At 41.5% G+C, this 25,795-nt stretch overlaps 1 non-coding gene across 1 annotated transcript; it reads right to left on the minus strand.

The window, feature by feature from the left end:
- Nucleotides 1-19,151: 19,151 nt before the first annotated feature.
- Nucleotides 19,152-19,224, minus strand: TRNAG-ACC (transfer RNA glycine (anticodon ACC)). Its single transcript has one exon. It is a non-coding gene; the product is annotated as a tRNA-Gly (tRNA).
- Between the last annotated feature and the right edge of the window lie 6,571 nt (nucleotides 19,225-25,795).

The raw sequence follows: 25,795 nt of genomic DNA on the forward strand, positions 1-25,795 counted from the left end.
TCCATTTTAAAAAATATTTTATTATTCTTTGTTGGTTTTTTCGGGGGGCAGGTGGGGAGAGGTAATAAGGTTTGTTTGTTTTAATGGAGGTACTGGGGATTGAACGCAGGACTTCATGCATGCTAAGCACACACTCCACCAAGGAGCTCTACCCTCCCCCCTCACTTCCATATTTTTAATTAACGTTCCCAGTTACTTTGAAATGCAGGTGATGTCAATATACCGTTTCAGCAGATGAGAAGACTCACACACAGCAAAATCACAGAAACAAGGGTGTTTTTTTCCCCCTTTTTACTAACACAACTGCGTAACTGCCTGACTCAGCCTATTCTTGCTTATTGTTCATGAATTTGAAGTTTACGCCGCAGGCAATGGCGACCACTGATTTCTGAATAGAGAAATATCTGGATCAGAACTGTGTTTGGGGAGATACCCCAGTGGATAAAAAGGAGGAGGTGGGGGTGGCCCCCTGGAGGGACAAGAGACTGAACTAGTGGGATAACGGATGAAGAAAAAAGGATGGATGATTTTGAGTGCAAATGAGGAATCCCAAATGTGCTGTCAAAGACCTCACCTGGGAGAAGGCAGGGCCCAGCACTGGGAGATGGAGGGGAGGCTCACTCCAGGTTGGCAGAAACAGCGGGGTGGGTTTTACAGGCACCTACATTTTTCAAACTCATTTTTCACAAATTCAGAGGATTAAATCTTACACGAGTAATTGTCATGTTGTAATCCGAACTCTGTTCCTCCAGAAACAAATCAACCTGGAGACGGAGTAAATACTCTAACAAGCTCTGTTTTTACTCATTTGAAATCTGTGATCACTTGAATAGGGTCTATTAGCTAGAAGTTTCTGTGCCATCTGTAGAAACTAATTACTCATTAAGCAGATGACTAATAAAGGCAGGCCAGCATCGTCCTCAGAAATCTCAAGGAAACTAAATATTTTCATTTATTCTGAAGGCACTTGAACACCAGTCACTGGCATTTGATTAATGTTAAAAAAGACAGAAGCTTCATTAATATTACAACTAGAGTACTTCACAGCCTCCCACTGGAAATAGTTTAAATATATAAAACATTATATATGTGCTTGAATCACGTTAACATTTCTATATTCTGAATATTTCACTCCTGCCTAATTACTCCAAATTAATGTGAGTTTACTGACACTGCAGATCTATATATCACATCCATAAAATATTTTTATTTGTCCCTAACATTCCACGTCCTCAAAGAGTCCTGTGTTTAAATGAAGTTAAACAAGTTTAAACAAATTCAGGCTAGCTCCAGAAAGTTGTAACTGACTCTAATTTATGTTCTACATTATGGAATGATACGGAAAGAAACTAAAGCAAGCTGTTCATCTGTAAGGTCACTGCATTCATTTAACCATAGCTAATTCTGTTCCCGCCCCAAAAATGCAGTTCCAGGTGAACTCTAAGGCCGTGTGACTGGATCTACTGTGGGGCCTGAGAGGGGTGGGGTCATAATCCCAGGTCTAAAGGGCTCAGTAGCAAATCACTGTGAGTTCACCCCACTTCTGAGTGACTTCCTCCTGGACTTCTGTTTGCACGCATGTGAAATTAGGTTAAAACAAACACCAACCACCTTCTTGTTTGAGGACGCTGCCAGGGTGCAGGGTCTGAGTTTATTCGGCTGTTACAGAAAGGAGCCTGAAAGCCAGCTGTTTCTTCCAGCGGCCCCCAGGGCGGTGGCCCCAGTTCACCGCGCCCATCACGCGCACGAGCCCGTCCTACCGGCGACGCCTGCTGCAGCTGTGCTGAGCGCCGTGATGCAGTCGGTTTCTGCTGTAACAGCGTGGCTGTGGGGAGGGTGGGCGATTCCAGATCAAAGCACGATGCTCACTTGATTCTTCACATTCACACCCAGACTTCTGACTGAATGTCATTCTTACGTGGTAGAAATAGCCAAACAGCTGCTTGCGGTGCCACTGGAGATACTGGACAATAGTTTCATTTTCTCACATATTTACTTACTCTTGGCAGTACCTTTTGGTCTGATCCCGAGAACACACTGCATCTATGAGCATCTGAGTGTTCACGTTAGACGCCCGCTGTTCCTCGGAGAGTTAATGGAATTAGCCATTTCCTATGGCTTAGCGTTCGCCTTATCTTAATTGTACCCAGAAATTTCTGTGAAATCATGTCATGTTGTCAGAAATAGCCTCCCTGTCGAACTTTGCCTTGTCAAAATAATTTTATCATTCGTAAATATTTCAGTGAAAACCAAAGACTGCTCATAAATGATTGATTCTGTGGAGTTCACTGACCTTTCCTGTGAAGCCTTTTATTAAAATTAGAATAAGCCATCCTAAATCTGACCATTAATTGTTAATAATGTGCTGACTGACATCCAGGTTTCTCTAAAACATGAGAAATTAAATAGGTAATTTTAATGATGTATTGAAATTAAGGAGGGTCATTATAGTTCAAAGCTCATTCTCAAGCTTGGACTCTGCTAAAGTGTATTCTGATTTCTAAATTAAATTAGGCAAGATTTGCACCTGGAATTATTTTATATCATCTGGAGAAGCAACAGGGAAAAGAACACTTTAGAGGTTGGAAATTAAGATGGGTGGGTTGTTTTTGTCATCTGTTCAATCTTAGCATTTATTTTCTTTGTTGAAATATGGCATTATTATTTTAGGTGGGCATATAAAATTAATTATCACTTAAATAACCAAACATTATGTGACTTGAGAGTTGAAAAATTCTGGTATTATACAGACCCAGTTGTGGACATAGGGATAAATTAGATTTTAAGAAGGAGCCTGCTTTCTTGTTTTTATCGTTGTAAGAAAAGTAGATCTTAAAAACATTACTTAAAACAGTAATAAACTCTTTACTTTGGATTCTCTAAAAAAGCACATACTGCTTTTATGAAAAACAAAAGTTAAAAATAAAAAGCAAGCAAAAGCAAAATCAAAAACAATTCCACCAGCCACAGATTCCATTTTAAAGAGCATATTTCCTTTTAGTATTTTTTTCTATACTTAATTTTTAGTTGCCTTACTTCAAGCAACTAATGTATGCTATGCCCTGAGAATAAAACAGACTAGTAAGACAGAGGCCCTGTTCTGCAGAAACTTACAGTATCGTTAGGAAGATGAATCATTCATTGCCTTATAGCATCAAAAAGAATGCCCTCCATTCAGAATGGGAGGGGAAGAGTTTGAGGACGATGAGGATGCTTGGCCGTGGTGCTTTAGGAGACCCTTGAGGGAGGCTGAAGGTTTCCCCCTCCCACCTCTCAGAGGCCCCCCAGATTAATGCAGCAAGATACACAATATGTCCCCACACATCACTGGGACCTCAAGTGCCACCATAAGGGCTTCAGAAATGACTTCCTGTATAGCGGATGCTCTCGGTCGGTGTCCCCACTCCTCCCCATTTCCACGCAGGCGGGCTGACTGCTGCTTCTAATGGTGTTAACGAATCCTGTATTAATAGCACCATCTTCATGGGATTTCTCCCTCTCCTATCTCAATTCCTGGTCCTTTTATGATTTTTCCTGGAAAAACCTCCAGCTAAACAACTTGTACTTGACTCTGACTACAGGTCAGCTCTGGGGAACCCAAACAGAGATAACAGTTTTCCCAGCTTCCTACCACCTACTTATTTTCCACTTTCTAAAAATTCTAAAGATGTAGTGCAAGATCACTCAGTACTATCCCGCCCGCTAAGTCAGCTTTCAGGGAGGGAAGGAGTGTTAGAGGCCATCTCATTCAATGACCTTCTAGCAGACCCTGTTGGTACCCTACCTGTATCTCGTCAGCCCTCCCCCGAGGTGGTTCTCCTATGCTCTTCCTTGCTACTCTCCGTACTCTGGTGGTGGAAGCATGCTTGGTCCCCATGGGATAAGACTAAGGGTCCCAGGAACAGCTGGCAAGCAAAGAGGGCTGGGTTTTGATGAATAAATACCCTGGTGAACAATTCTGAGAGATGATCATCTCAGAGGGTCCCCAGCAGGCTTTATCTCCAGCTTTCCACAGGGTTTGACATTCTTTTTTCTTTTCTGAGTCTCACTTCCTCATTCATTCTTCACTGGGCTTCCCGGCATCACTGCCCTAATCAACTACTTGTTTTTGAGCCCTTGATCAGGAGAGGAAGGAGAAGGAGAGGAAACTAAGACCAAGAGAGTGAAAGCCACTTGCCGGCAGGTCTGAGGAGTTTTGCCGGACAGTACAGATTACGGCACATATGCAGTTTGTACCATGCTTTTCCATTCCCCTAATACTTGAACTTAAATGAACGCACTGCAGAATAATAGTCCATCACGTAAAAGAATCATGACTGACTTAACTCATCCCTAATGTCGGGCATTTGGGCTCCCGCATCTGTTGAAGGAATCATGGAAACCCATGAAAGAGAAAATATTGTTTTATCAGAGAAGCTCCTGATTGTACCCGAAATGAAGACAGTTTCAGTTGCATTTATAAATGTCAGAGTCCACTCTCATCCAAATACATGCATGTATTTATGAATACCAGATGGGCTTTTTTTGAATGATAGCACAGGAAATAATGGCAACCCATTAAGGTCATTAAGGGAAGACAGTGTAGAATTTATAATCACTGGGCTGCCATTTACACAACCAACTAGGATCTATAAACTACAAGGTAATCGGACATCGATTTGATTTCTAATTTGCGTGAATGCATAGGACGCTCTGCATCTGTAGACATGCAGCGTTTTCCAAGCTCTTTTCCAATGCTGTCCATTTTTGTTCCATTGATTATCATTTCCACGGCACTGTTCAGGGATAAAATTAATTGCTAATTGCTAGGTTGCCTGAGCACAGTCAGTTAATGCATAAGCTGGTTTACTGTGTGCCAGATGGTTCCACAGTTACTTGGGAATGGACAGATATTGACAAAGAGTCTTTGGTACAAAATGATGCCACCAGTTCTGTACAATGGACATCTGAAGCCAGGGGACTTGGAGAGAAGAAAAGCTTCCCAAATAGTTGCAGATCCTTTCTTTGAAAAAAAAAAAAAAATAAGGATGACAAATGCCTTATCCTTTAGCCCCAAAGCTCTGCATGACAAAAAAGGATAGATTTCTTAGATATCTTTAAAATGGGTCTTACTCTTGTGCTGCTATTAAGGTTATAGAAGACGAGGGCTAGAAGGATGGTGCCAGGAAGTCTGCCCACTGGGGAGGGGTCCGAGCAATGGCATATGAACCCCTGGGGATACTTCTGTTCTTAGTCTGAGCAATTTTTGGTTTCAGGAATGCAGAGAGTGCCTGCGCTCATGAATCCGCCTCTCCTGGAATCAACCACCACGGAAGGTGTTCTTTCATGTTTGGGTTGGGACATCTGCACCCTTCACTGGACGTGGCGGCCGAGGGACAGTCACTTGGCAGAGCTGTCAGAGTGACAAACACATCTCGACTTCTGCCAGTTCTGCTGCCCTGGGATGCTGTGTTTGTCCAGAGACGGCCACCTGGACAGTGTGTTCCTGCTGGACTCACCCCTGCAGAGTCATTTTGAAGAGCTGGTTATTGATTTTTTCATATTTCAGGAAGAAGGAGGTGGAATGAAGTTGCTCTTCTTGCAAGTGGCTGGGTACAAAATGGTCTGTGAGTTAGCCCTGAACTCTATTAAAACCAGCAAATCCCATCTTAAGGATGTCTGGTGCCTCCTTGACATTAAAGCCCCAGAAGCTCAAGCAAACATCCAAGTCTGTAAGCATGTTGCCCGGGAGGGAGGGGAATGCATGAAGCGCCTCTAAACCATTAACATGCATGCAAATTAGACGATTACAATCACTGTAGCATTGCAGCAAGACGTTTCAGGAAGAGAAGTGGAAGGCAGGGCAAGTTACAGCGGGCTCTGAGTAGGAATGGGCAGAGAGGGGTTACTGTACACCCGGGAGAGGAGACACCAGAGGGGCAGGGGTGAGGCAGGAAGAAAGGGTCCCCAAAGGCACACCTTACTTCATGCATAATACTGCCTTTCCGGGACTTTTTTTTTTTTTTTTCTGCATCACCAACAGGGCTCTGTTCGGTGTCTTGAAAATTATAGATGTGTCTATGAATATTGATGAAGAATGATGAAGCAGGTATAAAATGTTACAGGGTCTCCAGAGAGACTCAAAGAGCCATTTCTTGATCAGATTAGGAAATAGAATGCCCGTTAACATTACCACTTTGGAATTACCTGGTAGACAAAACATTAGCATTTAGTTCAAATTAAAGTTATATTTCTGCATTTCTAATTTGAATAATCTTGTCAATTCGGGAAATAAAAGACAATGTGTCATCTTTCAGCCACCCAGTAAAGAGCAGGTGATAGGTGTGCCTTATCGCATCCTGATTCTCTTCTTAATAGTTCTGCTGAACTCAGCACTAAAAATCCATCCATCCACATGCAAAGGATGGATGGCAGAGTATTAATTCCATCAATCGAAGCTCAGCAGTTTAGGAAGAGGGCACCAGTAAACGTTACAGGGGCTTGCGGTTCTGACGCTGATAACCTAATGGGACACAGACACAAGGGGTGACTCTCCCGTTCTTTCCTTTCCATTTCTGTTTCCCACTCTATTTCTTTCCCTTTCTTCCTTCCTTCCCCCTCCCGCTAGCTCCCTTCCCCTCTCCTCCTCCCTCCCCTTCCTTCCTTCTCTCCATCCCTTCCTTCCTTCTTTGCAACGACAAGTGGCACCTTTTCATGGCACACAAGCTCTCCTTGCAGGTAAATGACTTTTCCCACTTTCTCATCCGCACAACTTCTTTGTGAAGGAAGACGGCAGAGGTCTTGGGTGATAATCTGAAGTGGCTGCTTCTAAGAACTGACTATATTCTTCTCTTCTGAGTTCAGTCACAAGTGTAAGTATTGTACCTAACTTGAAATTCTTTCCATGTCAACTGGCAAAAAATCGAATTCCAGAAAAAAAAAAATTCACTGAGAAAAATCAATCAGCTGGGCCCACAGATTTGACTGGGAAAAAAACAAACAAACAAACAAAACCTTGACTCTTAGGACACGGGGTAATCTTTTCCAAGTCTGACTAACGAGAGTTGAATCAAGAAAATGGTGTTTATTGCTTTGTGATTTTTACTGCATCCCAGGATCTCTGAAAATAGGCAAGTTCTCTCTGTTGTGGCTCTGGTCGCAGAGAAGGCCAGTTAGTACAAGCCAGAAACAACATCCCTAGCCTCCTTTCACATCATTGTCTGCGATTTTCCAGAAGCTGGTCATTCAGAAGTGGAAGTTTCCCCAATCAGGTGCTTCCCCAAAGAGGGCCAGAGTTTCAGGTTTCGTATGACCTCACTCATTTCAATATGGGGCAAAATATAGTGGAAGATGAGAATAATTTCTGAAAAACCAAGTCAGTAGGTTTCATAACATTTGAGAGCTGCAGTTTCATTAAAAAAAAAAATCTTAGTGCATGGGTGCCATTCTTGGACCTGGTGAAGCAGACTCTCACTCTTCAGTGTTACACTTAATCCAGTCAAATAGTTGTCAAAGGTGTGTTAGTTCATAATGTTGAGGAACATTAGCTCAGACAATTGCAAACTCTGTCCTTATGATTACATTTACCCTGATTAGCTGGACATCGTATATAAACACCGTGCTGCAGATAGTTACTGAGAGAAGAGCTCTGGCCTTGAGATTCAATCATGAAGCACATTTCAGCCCATAATTGCTCAAAAGTCAGAGAATAAATATGCTGATGGAGAGTGCAATCTTTGGATGATGAGGTTGAAAAAATTACCCGCCGCTTTAATAGCACTCACATCCACAGCACAAGTATTTAATTCCCACACCAATGGCAGAAAATGTAAAATACGGTTTATGAAGATGTCCAGGAAAAGTCAGTCATCTTAGATAGAAGAAACACACGTTTAGCAATAATGAGAAGCTTGAACCAGGTTAACAGGGATTGGTTCTGAAGAGAGATCACATCTCTAGTGATAAGTGATTTTTTTCTGGGAAGTGGAGAGTGTCATCCCATCCCTCTGCAGTGAGGGAGCTAAATTGACCCCCCCAGGACACTCGTGGTGGGACCCACCTCCCCAGCTCAGCGCTCTTGGGATTGTGCCAGGAGAGAAGAATGAGGAGACGCTCTATAGCAAAAGTGCGGGGAGAGAGGAATGGATCCAGAAGACAGACATTCCTTGGCAAACGTGAAGCTACTAAAGATACAGGACATCTGTCCAGGATTCTCCAAGACAGACAAAGAGATGGTTCAATAACCAGATGGATGATTAGGCCACTCTTCCAAGACAACAGGCTGCTGTTGGATGGAATTGTGGGCACAAACCCTCCCAATACGGTGCCCCCCACCCCAAAAAGGCTATTTTAGTCCTTTGGTTCTATAAGGCTCTGATCCAGAAAGAAATAGAAAAACATATCTATAAAAATATATCTATATATCCCTGGAGTAAGTCTACTGTTTTCAGAAGAAAGTGAGGAACTTGGATAGAGTTGAGGTACAAGTATTTCCATTAGGCAGACAGACCAGAAATATCTAAGGAAGTGGATGTAAAGGGATTAAAATGGGCTGCCAGATTACTTTAGAGAATACGGTAAGTGTGTGTGAAGGTTGTTGCCTTTCCCAGTTGACTGCGTAGGTGTTATGGACGTACTTTTTCAGGTCCCTGGTCTGACAGGAGTGAGCGCATAAACAAACACCATCTTATGATGATGCTAAAATTCTCTAAGCATGAGAAATGATTACCCAAACCTACCAAAGGGTGAGGTCCACAGCCTCTTCTAGGCTGAACTCAGTGAAAGATCCAAATGTCAGTGGGAGGTGACAGACTCTCTCTCCAGCCTTAGAAAAAGGAGAGTGAAGGAGACAGTGCTGTTATCATGTCACAGACCGTGTCTGACATGGAGAACGTGGTCCCACAACACAGACATTAAGTGCTGGGATCTGAGGCAGGATTCATATATTCTGCAAAATGGCTTAGTTCAGTCATTCCGAGAGTCAACACGTTCCCTTAAGACACAGAGCAGTTGGCAGATGAAGGAAGCTCTTTGCCGCTGCCTCGCCTGCAGCGCTCATGGTAATCTTGTCAACACTGTGCCTATAACAGACTGCATCTGCTTATTTGTGTTGTTTTTTATAGGTGAGAGAAGAGATTTATCTCGAGGTCCAGCCTCACATTTTCGCTCAGCCTGCAAACCTTCTCGGAGCAGTTCTCAGATCAAGGCACTTACGGAAGGTTTGGGGCGCTGCAAAATGGACAAAGAAGTGAGGTCTTTTGGAAGAAAGCAGTAGTGGAAAACGAACATGTGAGCGAACAAAATGTGGATTTAGATTCCTTCAGATGAGCAAAGTGATTTTTTTAGAATTTCTTTATATACCTTTTTTTTTTTTAATGGAGGTACTGGGGATTGAACTCAGAACCTGGTACATGTTAAGCGTGGGCTCAACCACCGAGCTATACCCACTCCCTCAGCTTTTTCTTTAAGTGTGTGTCGGGGGGTGGTGGGGAAAGGAAGGATAAAAGGTCTTAAAGGGACATTGCAGAATGCCTGTGGTTTGGAGATACGTGATTGGAAAACATCCCTGGGTTACCAGTTGATGATTTTCCTTCTCAACCCCTTAGTAAGGCAGATGGTCCTTGACTTTAGATAATCTGACTTAAAATTTTTCCACCTTGTGATGCTGTGAAAGCAATATGCATTCAGTAGAAAGTGCATGTCCAGTTTTGATTTTTGATCTTTTCCTGGGCTAGCCACAGGCAGGACGGTACTCTCTGGTGGTGCTGGGCAGTGGCCGTGACCCTCAGCTCCCCGTCAGCCCTGCGAGCATGAGGGTGAACAGGAGACACACTTACAACCATCCGGGACCCACACAACCACTCCGTTTTTCACTTTCAGTAAGTATAGTGTTCAATCAAGTAACTGAGCTATCCAACCTTTTATTATAAGACAGGCTTGTGCTAGGTGATGCCGCCCAGCTGTCGGCTAAGGTCAGTGTTCCCAGCACAGTTAAGGTGGGCGGGGCGAAGCTCTGATGGTTGCTGAGTTAGGTGTATCAAACGCCTTTTCAACTTAACGATATTTTCAATTTACAGTGGGTTTATCGGGGATGTAGCCCCGTGGTAAGTTGAGGAAGATCCGTAATGATCAGCAGTTCTCAAACCCAGCAGGCGTCACAACCATGAGGCCGGCTTGCTGGCCTCCTTCCCAGGCTCCCGGAGTTTCTGACGCCGGAGGCCCGAGGTGAAGCCGTGCAGTTTACGTTTCTGCCCAGTTCACGGGGGGAAGCTGAGTCCGCACCGCTGAGAGCCACTGATCTGATCCAAGCGGGCCATTACACTGGATGTATTTATTTTCTCGCCACACTTCATAGACAAGGAAAAGGAACCTCCACACAGTAAGCGGCTCCAGGAGCCATGACTCCAATTCCAGGCTGCCTGATGCAAATCAAAGTGGTGCTCAGAAAGGAGATCTTTCTTAAGATTGGCCCTGGTAGGCCCATCCGTCATTCATAGCTAAACAGAACTTGAGTCAAATGCATTCCAGTCCAGACACACTGTCATCCCAGGATGTGACTAACAGATGTTTCAGACTGATGCTTCTCACCACAAATAGCTCTCTTTGGCAAGCTGAGAAAACTGTGATATTAGCCAGTTTTTTCCTCCATTTTAATCATTTAAAATAAAGGGCTTTTTTTTTCAGTTGTTTAAAAAATAGTATTTGTGTGTGTTGAAAACACAGTAGCTGCGTAAAGAAGAAAATAATACCACACACAGGAATACTACTCAGCCATTAAAAAAAAGTATGAAATAATGCCGTTTGCAGCAACATGGATGGCCCTGGAGATCGTCATACTAAGTGAAGTAAGCCAGAAGGAGAAAGAAAAAAATCCCATATGATATTGCTTATATGTGGAATCTAAAAAAATGACACAAATGTACAAAACAAAAATAGAGTCACAGACATAGAAAACAAAACTATGGTTACTGGGGGAAAACGAGAGGGTGGAGGGATAAATTGAGAGTTCAGGGTTTGCAGATACACACTACTGTATATAAAACAGATAAACAACAAGGCCCTACTGTAGAGCACAGGGGGCTACATTTAATACCTTATAATAACCTATAATGAAAAAGAATAGGGAAAGGAATATATATATTCAGTTATATATACATATATAAAACTGAATCACTATGCTGTACAACAGAAATTAACACAACATTGTAAACTGACTATACTTTAATAAAAAAATCTTTTATTTTTATCACTCAAATAATCATGGTCAATATTTTAAAGATCTGGAGGCTAAGTTTTTGTTTGAGTTGTGTAAGTTTTTTTCCCTCAAGTCTTTTTTTTTTGTAAGCAATTTAAAAATTTATTTTTTTCTTACTTTTTCAATGGCGGTACTGGGAATTGAACCCAGGACCTCAGGAATGCTAAGCACCGTTCTACCACTGAGCTATTTCCCTTCCCCTTGACCTCAAACCTTTTCTTAAAAATGACTTTATTGATTCATATGTTCATATGAATATATAATTTGTATATCATATAATTCACCCATTCAAAGTGTACAATTTAATGGCTTTTCACATGTCTGCACAGAGCTGTGGGAGCATCACTATAGTCAATTTGGGAACATTTTCTTTTTTCTTTTTTTGCTGGGGGGGTGTAGATAACTAGGTTTGTTTGTTTGTTTATTTGTTTATTTATTTATTTATTTATTTATTTATTTATTTATTTACTGATTTGTTTGGTGTCGGATAAGCCTCAGGAATCAGCTTCTTTAGGAAACCCCAGGTGATTCCTGTTGAGACCCAGATTAAATACTCTTACTATGCAACTGGAAAAGGGGGCGTTGTGAGAAATTAAATTGCTCACCAAGGTCACAGAGCTCACTTGAACTCCAACCCAGTTGTCCTCATGTTAAGCCAGTCTGAAATCATGTTTATTTTGTTGTATTTTATTAATTAGGTTTTATAATCACCTCCTTTTGGAAATACCAGAGAGAAAATATTCTAAGTATTTAGTAGTTTAATATGTTTGCCCAAAGAATTCCAAAATATTCTGTATTATGGCGTTATTGATATTTTGTTTTTCACTTAATCAGTGGTTATCCAAATGCCTTCTTATACACACACAACCCAGAGTTCCAGATTCCTATATAAACATGGGTATCCTGGTTTGTTCATATAGAATATTAAATTTACTCCCTTAGAAGCTAATATTTAACAGGATTATAGCAATGGGAAATTGAAAATAGAAATCCCCATGTTGGCAAATTTCAAAGAGTGTCTCAAAGGGAAATATGACAGTCCTATGATCAGCGGGTCCTTAGCATCTACCGGACACATGACTCACTGATGAATTTTAGAGTCATTGAACTAGCCAGCATAATTTTTTTAAAGTGAATTAATACCTCTAACGTTACTTCGTTCTAAAAGGAATTACAGGAAGACAATTTTTTTTTTTTAATATTGCAATCAACTTAAACCAGTGCAGACACTGCTTCACAGAAACTTTCAGTGACACAGACTGCCTTTCTAACTATGTTTATTCCTCAGGGGTGTTTATAGTTTCCACAAGCGATTTAAATCTCCTTTCCTACTTTATTTCCGACTATTTAAAAACTTGAATCAAAAAGAAAATATGCACATTCAAGTGTATTTTATGAAGATTTAACTCACTGCAGGTGACCAGTGTGTTAGCTTTGACTCCTTTTTGACTAGCTTTACAAGCATATGTTATAAATTCGAATTTATTTAATACTTGCAGATGTAAAATACACTAATAAATATTTATTTATTGGGAGCTTTTGTGCATTTTATTACAAAATATGGTTATATGTCTACAAGTTTTGAAAACCACTGAACTAGAAGAAGACAAATAGGAGTGCCATTTATCAGAGTATCAGAGCGACTGGCCACCATCTAAATAAAATAGCTACCTGGAAAGAGAATATTTTTTAGGTGCTGAGGCATAAGGACAACCACTTATTTATCTGGATGGATTACTAGCTGAACTTTACACGTGTATGTGCGTATGTGCCTGGGTGTGTGTGTGTGTGTGTGTGTGTGTACCTTGAATTTTACAAAACTTATCCAGGATCACTACTAAAATCAAAATCTGTAGATCAGTTCTCTGTTCCTTTTTATAGGATCCTGAGTTGGTGATACTTTTTTCCTCCCTAGAGTGGTCCGTAAATAAAGGGTCCATTAAGCTTTGAAAAGAAAATGATGCATTTACAGTTTCTTTTCTTCACCAGGTGTAATCTCTGTCCAACGACTAAGAGTAGGAAGATGTTTGCCAATGTTTGCCATTGTGGCAAAATTATGAATATTTAAGAAATGTTTCTACTCTTGTTTATTGGATTACAGATCTCAACAGCTATGATCGCCTGCAGGCTACAAAGAGAACTAGCCGTTGCCTAGACGAACCAAGGTGTGCTTTAATAGGACTGAGTCCCAGGGCAGAGGTCAACGAAACAGACCTGACGTCCTCTCTCACGTCTTAGGTTTACTGGCTCGGCTAGGACCACATTTTCAGGTTTATGACTTTCCGCTTCCTTCAGGCAACCTTTGGGTTTCTGTAATTGTGCCAACAGTAAAGAGTCCTGCTAAAGAAGAATGGCCCCTCACAGAACCCTGCCCAGCGCCCTTCTTAGCTGTGAAGGAGAGTAGCCAAGAGAAATTCTTCCAAAAAATAAAACTGAGGGTGACCAGCTTACTTCAACAAGGAGTCTGTGCTGTTCCGAGGAAGCAGGATGTGGTACTAGATATTACTTCCCCTTTTGCACACTGGCATTTGTTTAAACACCTTTATTGTGGTAAGGTTCCTGTACAGGAAACTACACATATTTCAGATGTACAATTTGGTAAGTTTTGATAGATGTAGACACCAATGAAACCACTGCCACAATCAAGATAGCTAACATCTCCATCACTCCCCAAGAGGTGCAATTTTTGAATTCCCAATTTATCCCTTCTCGCCCCCTTTACCTCCTGCTACACTGGCATTTTTAATGTGATGGTCTTACTTTTTCCATACCTTGTAAATGGGCAGTATTAAAAGTGGCTGCAATTTTAGCTCAAAGATTGCCAAATCATGGGGAATGTATGTGGATCTGATTAAATTTGAAATGGATGCAGAAAGCGGACATGATTTTGTTTTTTCTCCAATAGGGAAGGTGAGTATGTTTGTGCTTATGTATAAAGCATCATAGTATGCTAAGCAAGGATTTTTTTCAAATTGTATGTATAGGAAAGGCTGTGGGGTGTGTGTGTGTTGTGTGTGTATGTGTGTGTGTACTTACATGGACACGTACACCGAGAAGATATGATATAACAAACTAGAGTGGCTGCCTCGCTCCCAACACATCCCCAGTGGCTGTTTCCACGCCTCCTCTCTCCTCTTCAGACAAGACCCTACCCCTTGGCCACAATAATTAGTTTAGCGATGAGCATATGGCCCAAATCAATCCACTAGGTGTCTTATTCCTGTATTTTCCAGGCAAGAACTGGTGAGAAAGAGACATTTTGGCGCTTGGTCATAGAGCTATGAAGATGTCAATTCAAAGCTGCCATTTTTTTTCACACTAAAAAAAATTCTTATTGAACTGTAGTCGATTTCCAATGTTAGTTTCAGGTGTACAAAAACTGCCATTTTCATTATTCTCACCCTCACTCAGGGCATTCGCACTCGGGATCCCCTCTGGAATTCTCTCCTCCCGACTTCTGCATGGCTGGCTGCTGCTAAGCGCTCAGTCCTCTGCTCAAATACCACGTCCTCAGAGAAGCCTTTTTATTTATGCAAATATCAAGCTGTCTGCCTCCTGGCCAAGCCCTACCACAGGAACCTCTCACTTTCCGTGGTGTAATCCTATGTCATTTCTTCAGTTTTTATCATGATTTTAAAAATATACTTGGCTTGGTCCCAGTATCTCTCCTTTTTCTCTATGTCTGTTCCCTCCAACTTGGGGCTCCGACGCTGTCACCCCCATGGCCTCATAGCTATGACTCCAGCTCCAGTGTCTACTATCCTGGTTTCACAGTATAAAGTCCTAAGATAATTTGACGGCCCAGGTCTTTGTCTGAAGCCATGTCAAATGGAAGCAATCGAACTAGCCGGTGTAAGTATTATCTAACCGAGGGTCAGGTGTCCATTCCTATGCTATGGGGGAAAATTCTTTTCTCATTTCATTTTCTCAAGTGGCTGGTTTTGCATCAGAAAAGTGCTTTTCACTGTGTGATTTCCAGATCAGCAGCATCAAATATTACCTGAAAACTTCTTAGAAATAAACATTCTCAGGCCCCACCCAGACCTGTTGAACCAAAAAAATCTAGAAGGGTTTTAATAATCATTATTTTAATCTGTTTCAATAAACCTTCCAGGACTTGCAGGCAGCTGGAGACAATGGTATTTGCTTAGCTTCCCACCCCCCAATACTTCCTCTAGAAGACACTACAGAATGATAAAAAGGGAAAGGTAAGTCTACTCAAAAATCTTGCTGTCAACATAACTTAAAGATGGAGAATGCCCAAATTTCAAAATAACTGTAAATTTAAAAAAAAAAAGAAAACTGATCAAATTTCAGTGCACTATTTCTCAGGTTCCCACCCCACTTCTGCTCCACAGCAGGGGTTTTGGTACACAAAGGCAGACGAAGGAAAACTGCAGGGAAGACAGAAAAGAAAAGCTGGTAAAGGAGTCGTGGGGTCAACCTCAGCACTCCACTAGGGAGACTTGAGTCTACCTTAAGTGTAAAACTGCTAAAAAAGTGTACAGGTAGCTCAGAGCACAGACTGCAAGGAAATATGTGCAGTTTTTGGTTCAGTCTTCAAACATACGGATTCTGGGAGAGAGAGAGAAAAAAAGGAAGACAGAAGCATCTTTTGATAATAGAAAAGGAAAGAGGAAAGATGTAGAGCCCTGAAATTCAAAAGGTCACCACAGATGCTCAGAAAGCAAACAACCTGATTAAAAAAACATGCCAAAGATCTTAGGAGCATCTCAACAAAGAAGATACACAGATGGCAAATAAGCATATAAAAGACTGTTCCACTCATACGTCCTTAAGGAAATGCAAATCGAAACAAGATATCACTACACACCTATCAGAATGGCCAAAATCCAGAACACAGACAACACCAAATGCTGGGGAGGATGTGGAGCAACAGGAACTCTCATTCATTGCTGGTGGGAGTGCAAAATGGGGCAGCAGCCACTTGGGAAGGCAGTTTGGCTGTTTTTTTGTTTTTATTTTTGTTTGTTTTTTTAACAGAACTCAACATACTCTTACCATACAATCCAGCAATCACACTCCGTGGTATTTCCCCAAAAGAGTTAAAAACTTATGTCCACATGAAACCCTGCACACAGATGTTTATAGCAGCTTTATTTACTGCTTAAACTTGGAAGTAGCCAAGATGTCCTTCAGTAGGCAAATGGATAACTAAACTGTGGCACATCCAGACAATGGAATATCATTATTCAGTGCTGAAAAGAAATGAACTATAAAAGCATGAAAAGACACGGAAGAACCTTAAATGCATATTACTAAGTGAAAGAAGCCAACCACTGTATGATTCCAACTATGTGACATTCTGGACGAGACAAAACTATGGAGACTATAAAAAATATTGGAGCACAGAAGACTCTTAGGGTAGTGAAAATACTCTATATGACATTATAATGATGGATATATGTCATTATACATTTATCCAAATCAAAGAGTGTGCAACCCAAGAATAAACCCTGTGAACTTTGGGTGATTATAATCTATCAATGCAGGGTCATCCTTTTAAAAATGTACCATTCTGTTGAGTGATGTTGATAATGGAGGAGGCTATGCATGCGTGAGGGCAAAGGATATATGCGTTGAGGGGAGGGCATAGCTCAGCAGTAGAGCGCATGCTTAGTATGCACAAGGTCCTGGGTTCAATCCCCAGAACCTACATTAAAACAAACAAACCTAATTACCACCCCTCCACAAAAAAATACAAAAATAAAAACCATAAAAAGAAAAAAAAGAGATATATGTAAAATCTCTGTAATTTCCTCTCATTTTGTTATAAACCTAAAACTGCTCTAAAAAATAAAGTCCAAAACCAGTAAATAAACACACACACACACACACACACACATACACCTCTCATTACCCCTCCTTTACCACCAAACAAACAAAAACCCACCGAAGTATCCAACAAAAGAGGGGAAGTTTATAAAATACTCCATACCACAAACAGTATCACTTGATTTAGGCACTAAATAGACTCTAACAGAGAAACTTAAAAGAAAAAAAAAAGATCAGCTGTATAGAAGCCATCACCCCATAGCTTATTGCCACTCTGAAGGGGTGTGCTTGATGTTTTTACAGTAAGAGCTTAAGAAAAATCCCCAAAGCAGGAGAAAAACATTCTGGACTTTGGTAGCCACCGCTTGTTGAGAGACAGTTCTTTCCAGGTCTCTCACATTTCTGCACATCTTGCAAAGTGACACGTTGACCAGCCTTTGTTCAAATTAATCTTTTTAGAGATGTTTATAGAGCAAACAGTCTTAGAAGATAGAGCGTCTCCCTCTGGAGCAAAAGGCAGGTTTGATTAAAGCCTTGGAAGGTAAAGAGAAGGTTTCCCTCCAGGACGAAGGGTAAACATAATTATGACCATTACAGAAGATCAGGTTCCCAGAGCACTGGGTTTCTCTCCTGGAGTGAAATCACAGAGTGTGTAGATATCTCATGCTCCTCTAGTACCACTACATAGGAATAAAGGCTTGCGTAGCTAGAACAAATTCGGTTACTCTGACTAGTGCTATTGCTTTGAGTAACAAGCTGTCCTTTGTCTCTGATTTAGTGATCTCTTGTCCTCTGCCAGCCTCCATGGAAATGCAGCATGCCAACTTGTGAGCTTGTAAGTAAAGTAAAATTTGAGCCCCTTCACACTTACAGAGACATGCATCTATAGAAACATGAAATTTAGAGCCACCATGATCAGAATCCAGGCAATTTCTTAGCACATTGGCTGATTTACTTGAGACAAAGGGAGCAGGGCACGGAATGCTTGTGAGGGAAGAATGCTAACTGCGGAACCACCTTACGCTTCAGCCTTTCTTGTAACCTATTATGCAAAGCTTAGTTCTACTTGAAGATGACAAAAAGGTCCCAGAACTTTTTGCAATAGGACCTGGCAGGTATAAGGGTGTTCAGCCTCCTCAGGGAGATCTCCCTGAGAGACAAAACCCTGTGGAAAGCCACAGACAAGGCAATGGATAGTACCTGGGGTCTTGCTACCCTAGAATGAGTGTCAATGCTGATGAGGGTGACCTATTAGAGAATGAGGAACTGTCCCCCGCCAAAGTTCAGATACATCAACCCCATTGTCCTAGAAAACTCTATCACTTGTAAAATCAGGCAAGAATTTACGAGGTGTCACCTTGAGAATGGGCGAGCAAATGCTCTGGGTTAAGGCGGACTCCTTGACAAAATGTGCTACTGTGGCATAGAATAAACATATAGATCAATGGAATAGAATCCAAAATCCAGAGATACACCTTTCCATTTATGGTCAGTTTCTTTTCAGTAGGGCTATTGAGACAATTCAACGGAGGAAAGCGTGGTCTTTCTAAAAATTGCTGGGACAACTGCTATCCACATGGAAGAGTAAAGTTAGACCATTTCCTACCACATAAACAGAACTTAAGTCAAAATGGATCACAGAACTCAATGTAAGAACTGGAGTTTTGAAACTTTTAATTATATTGAATTGATTTAATCACACTGAATTGAAATGAAGAAACCGAAGTAGTAAATCTTCATGACCTTAGGTTAGGCAAAGATTTCTTTCATATGACATCACAACAGGAAAAAAAGGTCAACTGGACCTCATCAAAATTAAAATCTTTTGTACCTCAAAGTACTTCACCAAGAAAATGAAAAGTCAGCCCCTAGGATGAGGTAAAATATTTGTACATCATGTACTTGACAAGGGATTTGCATCTAGAGTAGATAAAGAATGTCTGAAACTCAGTAAGAAAAGGATAAACACTCGAATTAAAAAATGGGCCAAGAATGTAAATGGACATTTCTCCAAAGAAGATACATAAGCACATGAAATAATGCTTACTATCATTTGTCATTTGGAAAATGCAAATTAAATTTGGGGGGGGGGTGATTGATTGATTGATTGATTGATTTATGGAGGAGGTACTGGGGATTGAACCTAGGACCTCCTGCATGGTAAGCAGGTGCTCTACCACTGAGATATACCCTCCTCCCTTTGGAAAACACAAATTAAAACCACAATGAGATATGATTTCACACTCATGAGTGGCTATAATCAAAAAGGCAGATTGGTAAAGATATAGAGAAATTAGAACCCTCCTACATCATCGTTGGGATGGTAAAATGGTGCAGCTGATTTGGAAAACAGTTGGGTAGCTCCTTCAAAGAGTTAAACATTAAGTTATGTAACTCAACAACTCCACTCCTAGCTATATACCCAAGAACACTGAAAACATATGTTCATGCTAAAACTAGTACACGAATGTTAACAGCAGCCTTATTTATGAGCTTAAAAGTAGAAACAACTGAAATGTCCATTAGCTGATGAAGGGATAAACAAATTACATATTCATATAATAGAACATTTGGCCATAAAAAAGAATGAAGCTCTGAGACAAGGTATATATAACACAGATGGATCTTGTCAAGGTGTGATGGGAATGAGGAATTGGGAGTCCCTGCTAACAAGCGTACAGTTTCCCTTTGGGGTGATGGAAATGTTCTGGAATTAGGTAGTAGTGATGGATGCACAACATTGCGATTATAGTAAAAACCACTGAATCGTACACTTTAAAATGGTAAATTTTATGTTGTGTAAATTATATGTTGATAATAAAAAATGGCAAAAAAAAAATACATGGCTGAACCTTGAAATCATTATGCTAAGTGAAAGCAGCCAGACACAAAAGGCCACATACTGTATAATTAATTCTGTTCATATGAGATGCCCAGAATTGTCAAATCCATAAAGACAGAAAGTAGGTTAGTGGTTGGCAGGGCCGGGAGTGGTGGTGCTGGTGTTGGTAAGTGGGTGGTGACTGCTCATGGGGATGAGGATTCTTTTGGGGGGGTTGGTGGTGAAGAAAATGTTTTAAAATTAATTGTGGTGATGGTTGCACAACTTTATGAAAGTAAGAAAAACCACTGAATTGTATACTTTAAAAAGGTAAATTTTATGGCATGTGAATTACATCTCAATAAAACTGCTCTAAAAAGGAAAACAATATTATGTATTTAAGAAGTAAAAAGTTATACAGTACCCATAAATAATAAAATTGTTTAATAAATCTTTATATCCTAGTATCTATTTAGAAAAAAGACGTTACTATGCAAGCCAAGCCCAAGTCCACAAACAATGTAAACCCCATGGTCCTAGGCAGACAGTAACACAGAGGGCTCCAAAAACTGAAACAGATGGGCTTTGGGTGGATGAAAAAACATTAGAATTTTAGTTGACTGAAGCACAAGAAGCCGCCATATTGGTCAAAACTGAAAGTAAACATACCTTGCCACTGGTGCCACCTGATCCCTCCCTCCTCCTCTACTCCAACCTCAGCTGCTTTAAGAAGATGCCCAGAGGTAGGGCTGAGGTCTCCCTGTCCTCAAAGACTATCAAAGGCCATGTATACCAGAATAAACATGCTAGGGAACTTCTGGGAGTGAAGGATTTAAACTCCTACAGTTCTGTTGGATATAGGCATCCCAGTCTCCATCTTACCTCATCTTGCAAAGGGAGGGGCACCTGAATTTAGCCCATGGGCTCTGAGCAGGGCTAATGGGAACGGAAAGCCAACAAGACCTTGTGGGTGGGGTTCTGGGTAGATCTGATGTCCCCATGCTGTTTCTACACTTGAACGTCAAGGAAGAATTGATGTGTTATATGCTTTTACTTCTCTGTCCCATAAATGCCAGACAGGATTATTCTGATCAGAAACTGTTGTATGTAGAGAGGTACCCATGCCTTTGAGGTCCCTTAATTCTAAAGACCACGTTGAACTACAAGTCTCTGTGACTTAGGATTTTACCAACTGGAGCCTCTGGCAAAGGGAGCCAGTCTTTACCTGGAAGTGTTCCTTGGGATTTTGAATTCCTTACCTCCCTTTTGAAAAGCAGCTGTTAGCTTGCTATTGGGCTTTTATCAAAACCGAACCCTTGACTCATGGAGGATTTGATAGCTGATAGCCTGATTATTTCTATTTTGGGGCAGCTAAATTCCTACTTACTGACTGACAAGGTGGGAGGGGCCCATCAAGATGCTTTTCGATTCGAAATGGTGTATTTAAGAATGAAGAGGGCCTGGCTCCAGCACTATCTCAGTTTTCCGTGAAAAAGTGACAACTATTCCATTTTGGGGGGACTACACTCCCAGCTCCACTGCCTGTAGCGTCATCACTGCTCAATGGGACCCTTGATTTCCAGAGGGTCTCCTGGATGTTGGACCTGGTTATCGGATGGTTTGGCCAATACTTGATGGCATCCACTGTGCTGCTGCAGCAGCCATGTGACAGAGAAAATGATGTGGTTGACAGAGCACAGCGTGGTTCCCATAGCTGCAGCCAACACCCACCTTCATAAACTTGCTTATATTTTTACTGATTCTTGAGCTGTTGCCAATGGTCTGCCACTTAGAAAACCAGAGGCAGGAAAATTAAAGACACACTTTGGGGCAAATTAAAGGCACCCTCTGGAGCAGATCGCAGGCACTGTGGGGACTGCCGATTCAGCCACATGTGTCACTCACAGAGATGTCCACGGTAAAGGCCTGTTCTCTGACGACACCAACTGTAATCCAGCTGCTTGTGGGGCCTGAACTGCATGAGTCCACACATCTGCCTGGGTCCACCCTCATACCCTGTACGGTACCACGTCAACCACCTAGACTGGACACAAAACACCCTACCTTGCTGTGCAGGTAGCCACATCGCTGTGCCAGTCCTGTCCGCTGACTCTGGCCACACCATGTGGCCTTGGAAACTGACCAACGATGCCACGTTGTCAGCTTTCCAGATCATATTCGGGCTGAAAATGTGGTGTGGTGGCACACATTGTGTGGCAACAAGCACTCAATGGTGGTACAGCCAGGATATTTGACGGACTTGCCACCTTCCCTGCCACACACGGGAGCCTGCTGTTACTCACGCATGGTGTCCTCAAAAACTGACTGAAAAGGATTTCTGTGTCTACCGCCCTCATCTGCTGTGCACCTTCGTAAGGCGATTTAGTCCCTGAATGAGTTCTCCCCAGAGATGGTTCACCCTCTCTTAGTTGCTTCCTATGATCAAGATGAAAGGAGAAGAACATAATGTAGGCCTGTTTTGAAAATTTGGGATTCCTCCCTGACTGTTCTTGGGTCTGATGCTTTTTTCTCTTCCATCATGACAGTCCCAGGTCGGTCCAGTTGGCACATACGCTGAACGGCAGGCTAATCCAAAAGAGACCTAAGAGATTGAAGCTTAATTCTGGTTCAGGCCGTTGGAGTCTTGTTTGACTGACAGGGTCCAAGATCATAAAGATAGTAAATACCCTCTTGGTTGAGAATACTGCTCGCAGAATCCCCACACGGAGGCCCTCTGCCATCAGACTGATATGGGTTCCGCTTGGCAGAACCTAACAATTATAAATTTTTTTTCAAGAGGTACCATGTGTGCCCTCAGGACCATATTTCTTGTGAGAACGCCAGACATTCATTAACTTGCCTCTCCCCCCAAATACAGTGACTTGTACTTTCCAGGCGTTCATAAAAGACCTTTGAGTATTTAAGGAAACACCAACAATAAAACGTCTAGTCCTCGGATGACTACAGGATGTCTCTAAAATAAAGCCACACTTGGATATTGGTGGGGAAGGCTTTTTGGAGGCATAACACTCATTATTTAAGCTCACTCTGTAGACAGTTATGTATATGATGTAGAGTAATCCATATGGTAGGTGCCAGGCAGTCAGTAACGTTGGTAAGAAATTTGTCTCTAACGGAGGCTGATGTCAGCACTGACGTGAATGTCGCCCTAGAAGGCATTCACTGTGGCCCCGATTCACTGGGCAGGGTTGTTACGGATCAGACTGCTCTAGCCTTCCTCTTATGGGTCAAGGCACAGAGTCTGGGCAAATGCCAATACACCCTGCTGTGCCTGGATGTCTCGGGTCAAGTGGAAAAGTCAACACAGAGACTTACAGAGAAAGCCATTTGACTTTCTAACATAGACCCCGATGGCTTAGGTGGGGGGTTCAGCTGGTGGGATCTGGGGTCCTGGGAAGGGCTGGGGTTGCTACTGCAGGCTGGCCTTATCCTGCTGCTTGGAGTCCCGTTCACATAGCCTCTATTCAACGCCACGTGATAGGAATTGAATGGACACCGTCTCTGTTGGTCAGCTTAATCAGAGTAGCCCTGGAGGAGGACACTCATGGGAAGACTCACAAGAAGCATGGATGGCAGAGGAATGAGAGGGGACATTGCTGGGAGACAGTTCTCCGCGGGTTCCTTGTATTTCTGCACAGCTGGTGAAGCAAGCCCTTAATTCTAAACTCGCGCATCAAACATTCTTGGAACATAGAGGTTGTATTTCCCTCCTCAGTAAAGGACAGATTTAATAAGAGTCTTGGAAAGCAGCGACAGCATCTCCCTCTGGAGCAAAGGGTATGCATGCTTTCTGATCATCATACAAGATTTCCGTTCTCTAAGCTCAGGGTTGCTCTCTTGCAATGGGACCTACTGCATTTGACGGTTTCATTGGCCCTTTTCCTGTCACCGTGTTAGTGTCTGTAACACAAGTGTCTGACGTTTTCTACCAGCGAATCCACCAAAATGCGGCAGACTAACCTGTGAGCGTGCAAGGGGTGTAAAACTTCACAATTCTTGATACTGGTCAGAGGAGTTACACACCAGAACTAGAAACAGCACTGCTCACACCTAAGACACTCAAGAAGCTGAGCCCTTGGCTGGTGTTTCTCTTGCTGGAGTGGGAGGAAGGGGAATTTGGGGAGGGGCATCATAGAGCAAACAGAAAGTCCACCGTCTGCATTGGGCTGGCACTGAGGAGACTGACAGTGGGTGACAATGAAGATCATTATGCCAGAAAAAGTATGATGAAAGCAGTTTGTTCAGGTACATTAATCTGTTAGCATTTTGTAAAATGGACTGTGAATCAATGAAACAAATTCAATTCAACTAATATATTGAATATAATGAATACCTACTAGGTTCAAAGCCACAACGCTGAGTTCTATAAATGAGTCAAAGATGACTAAGATGGGAAATAAGAGGCAGCTTATAGTTTGGGTGGGAAAAGTTTTGCATAAAATCATATTGCAAGTTTGTATAAAGTAAGTTAAATAAATTGTATAAATGCTACAAAAATAAAATGCAAGTAACAAAGGATTAGAAATTTTGGAAGAAGGAAGTTAGCTGTGTGCACTGTCTTATCGTGACTGTGTGTGTGAGTCCCAGATCTCTGGTTAGTCTGCACGTTTCCAATGAAAAGTTCAGGAAGAAGCTTCTCTTTGAAGAAAGGTCAGAGCAAGGGCTTTGAGAAAGAATTCATTACAAGGTCTGCCAAATGCCACCAAGCCTTCGTGGCACTGGCCTGGATTTACCTAATGCAAGTCTTAGGGTTGGGACCACTCATCATTCCTTGAGCAAAGCATTCTTGGAGATGGGGAGAGAGCAGAAGATGGTGGATTTAAGGAGAAGAGGAGACACACAAAGAAAAAACATCCTTCATCTTCTCCTGTAAGGATCTACTTCTGGGCTTAAATATACAGACACAGAAAGACCAAAAGCTACATCCCTGCTGACATCTCTGTGATTACTCACAGCAGCACAAAGGCATCTCAGAACAATGCCTTCACCGGCACACACCACGATGCTTTCTTCCCTCAAGCGCCTAAACACACAAATAGTGCAAAGTAAGCCTACAATAGAGTGATTTTTTTTTTAAAGCTTATATTTTTAAATAAAACACTTGAAGAGGGAGCTTTATCTGCTAACAGATTTTTTTAAACTCACAATTTATAGTTTTACTCCAGCAGTAAACTCCTTTGGGACCACTTACAAGGTGGTTGTAAGGATTAGCCAGAGTTAATATATGTGAGAAACACGCGGGAAACAGTAAAATGGTAGACACATTTAAGAGTTTATTTATTTATTCATTTCGAGTCTTGGTCCAGAAAGAAGTTAAGGCCTATTATTTATATTTCTATTAATAGCTGGTCATTTACTTTTTGGATAGGAGCAAAGGAACTGAGATACTATTTTGAAAACATTTATTCTGACTCTACTTTCTCCAGAGTTCCCTTGTTGGAAAATTCCTTCCTTCAGAGGGTACATGTGCCTTTGGGAAGACTAAAAAAAAGAATATATATATAAAATCTTATAAATATATATTCACACACACACATCTACTTTTTCTCTGATAATGCATTTTTGTCTTAGAATGTTAAGAAAAGAAAGGCAGCTGGAAAAAAATGAAAATTATCCTTACAGATAATCACTGTGGACATTACTGTACACACTTCAAATCTTTTTTTCTTAAGATCATACCCACTGTTTGAGTCTGCCTTTAAAATTCTTTTCACCTAACAATGTATTGTGAACATTTTCTCATGTCCTAGGAATCATTTTTGAATTATAAATTATCACGGAGTGATCCACGTGGAGACAGCATCATGAATTTACTTAATTGTTTCAGAAGTGTAAAAATGTTCTCTTCATAAGTTATGCATACACCTAACCACATAATACACCCATTTTTCTGCTTAGATGTTTACCCAAGATAAAATAAAACA

Source organism: Camelus bactrianus, chromosome 26 (assembly GCF_048773025.1).
Source record: "Camelus bactrianus isolate YW-2024 breed Bactrian camel chromosome 26, ASM4877302v1, whole genome shotgun sequence".
NCBI lineage: Eukaryota > Metazoa > Chordata > Mammalia > Artiodactyla > Camelidae > Camelus > Camelus bactrianus.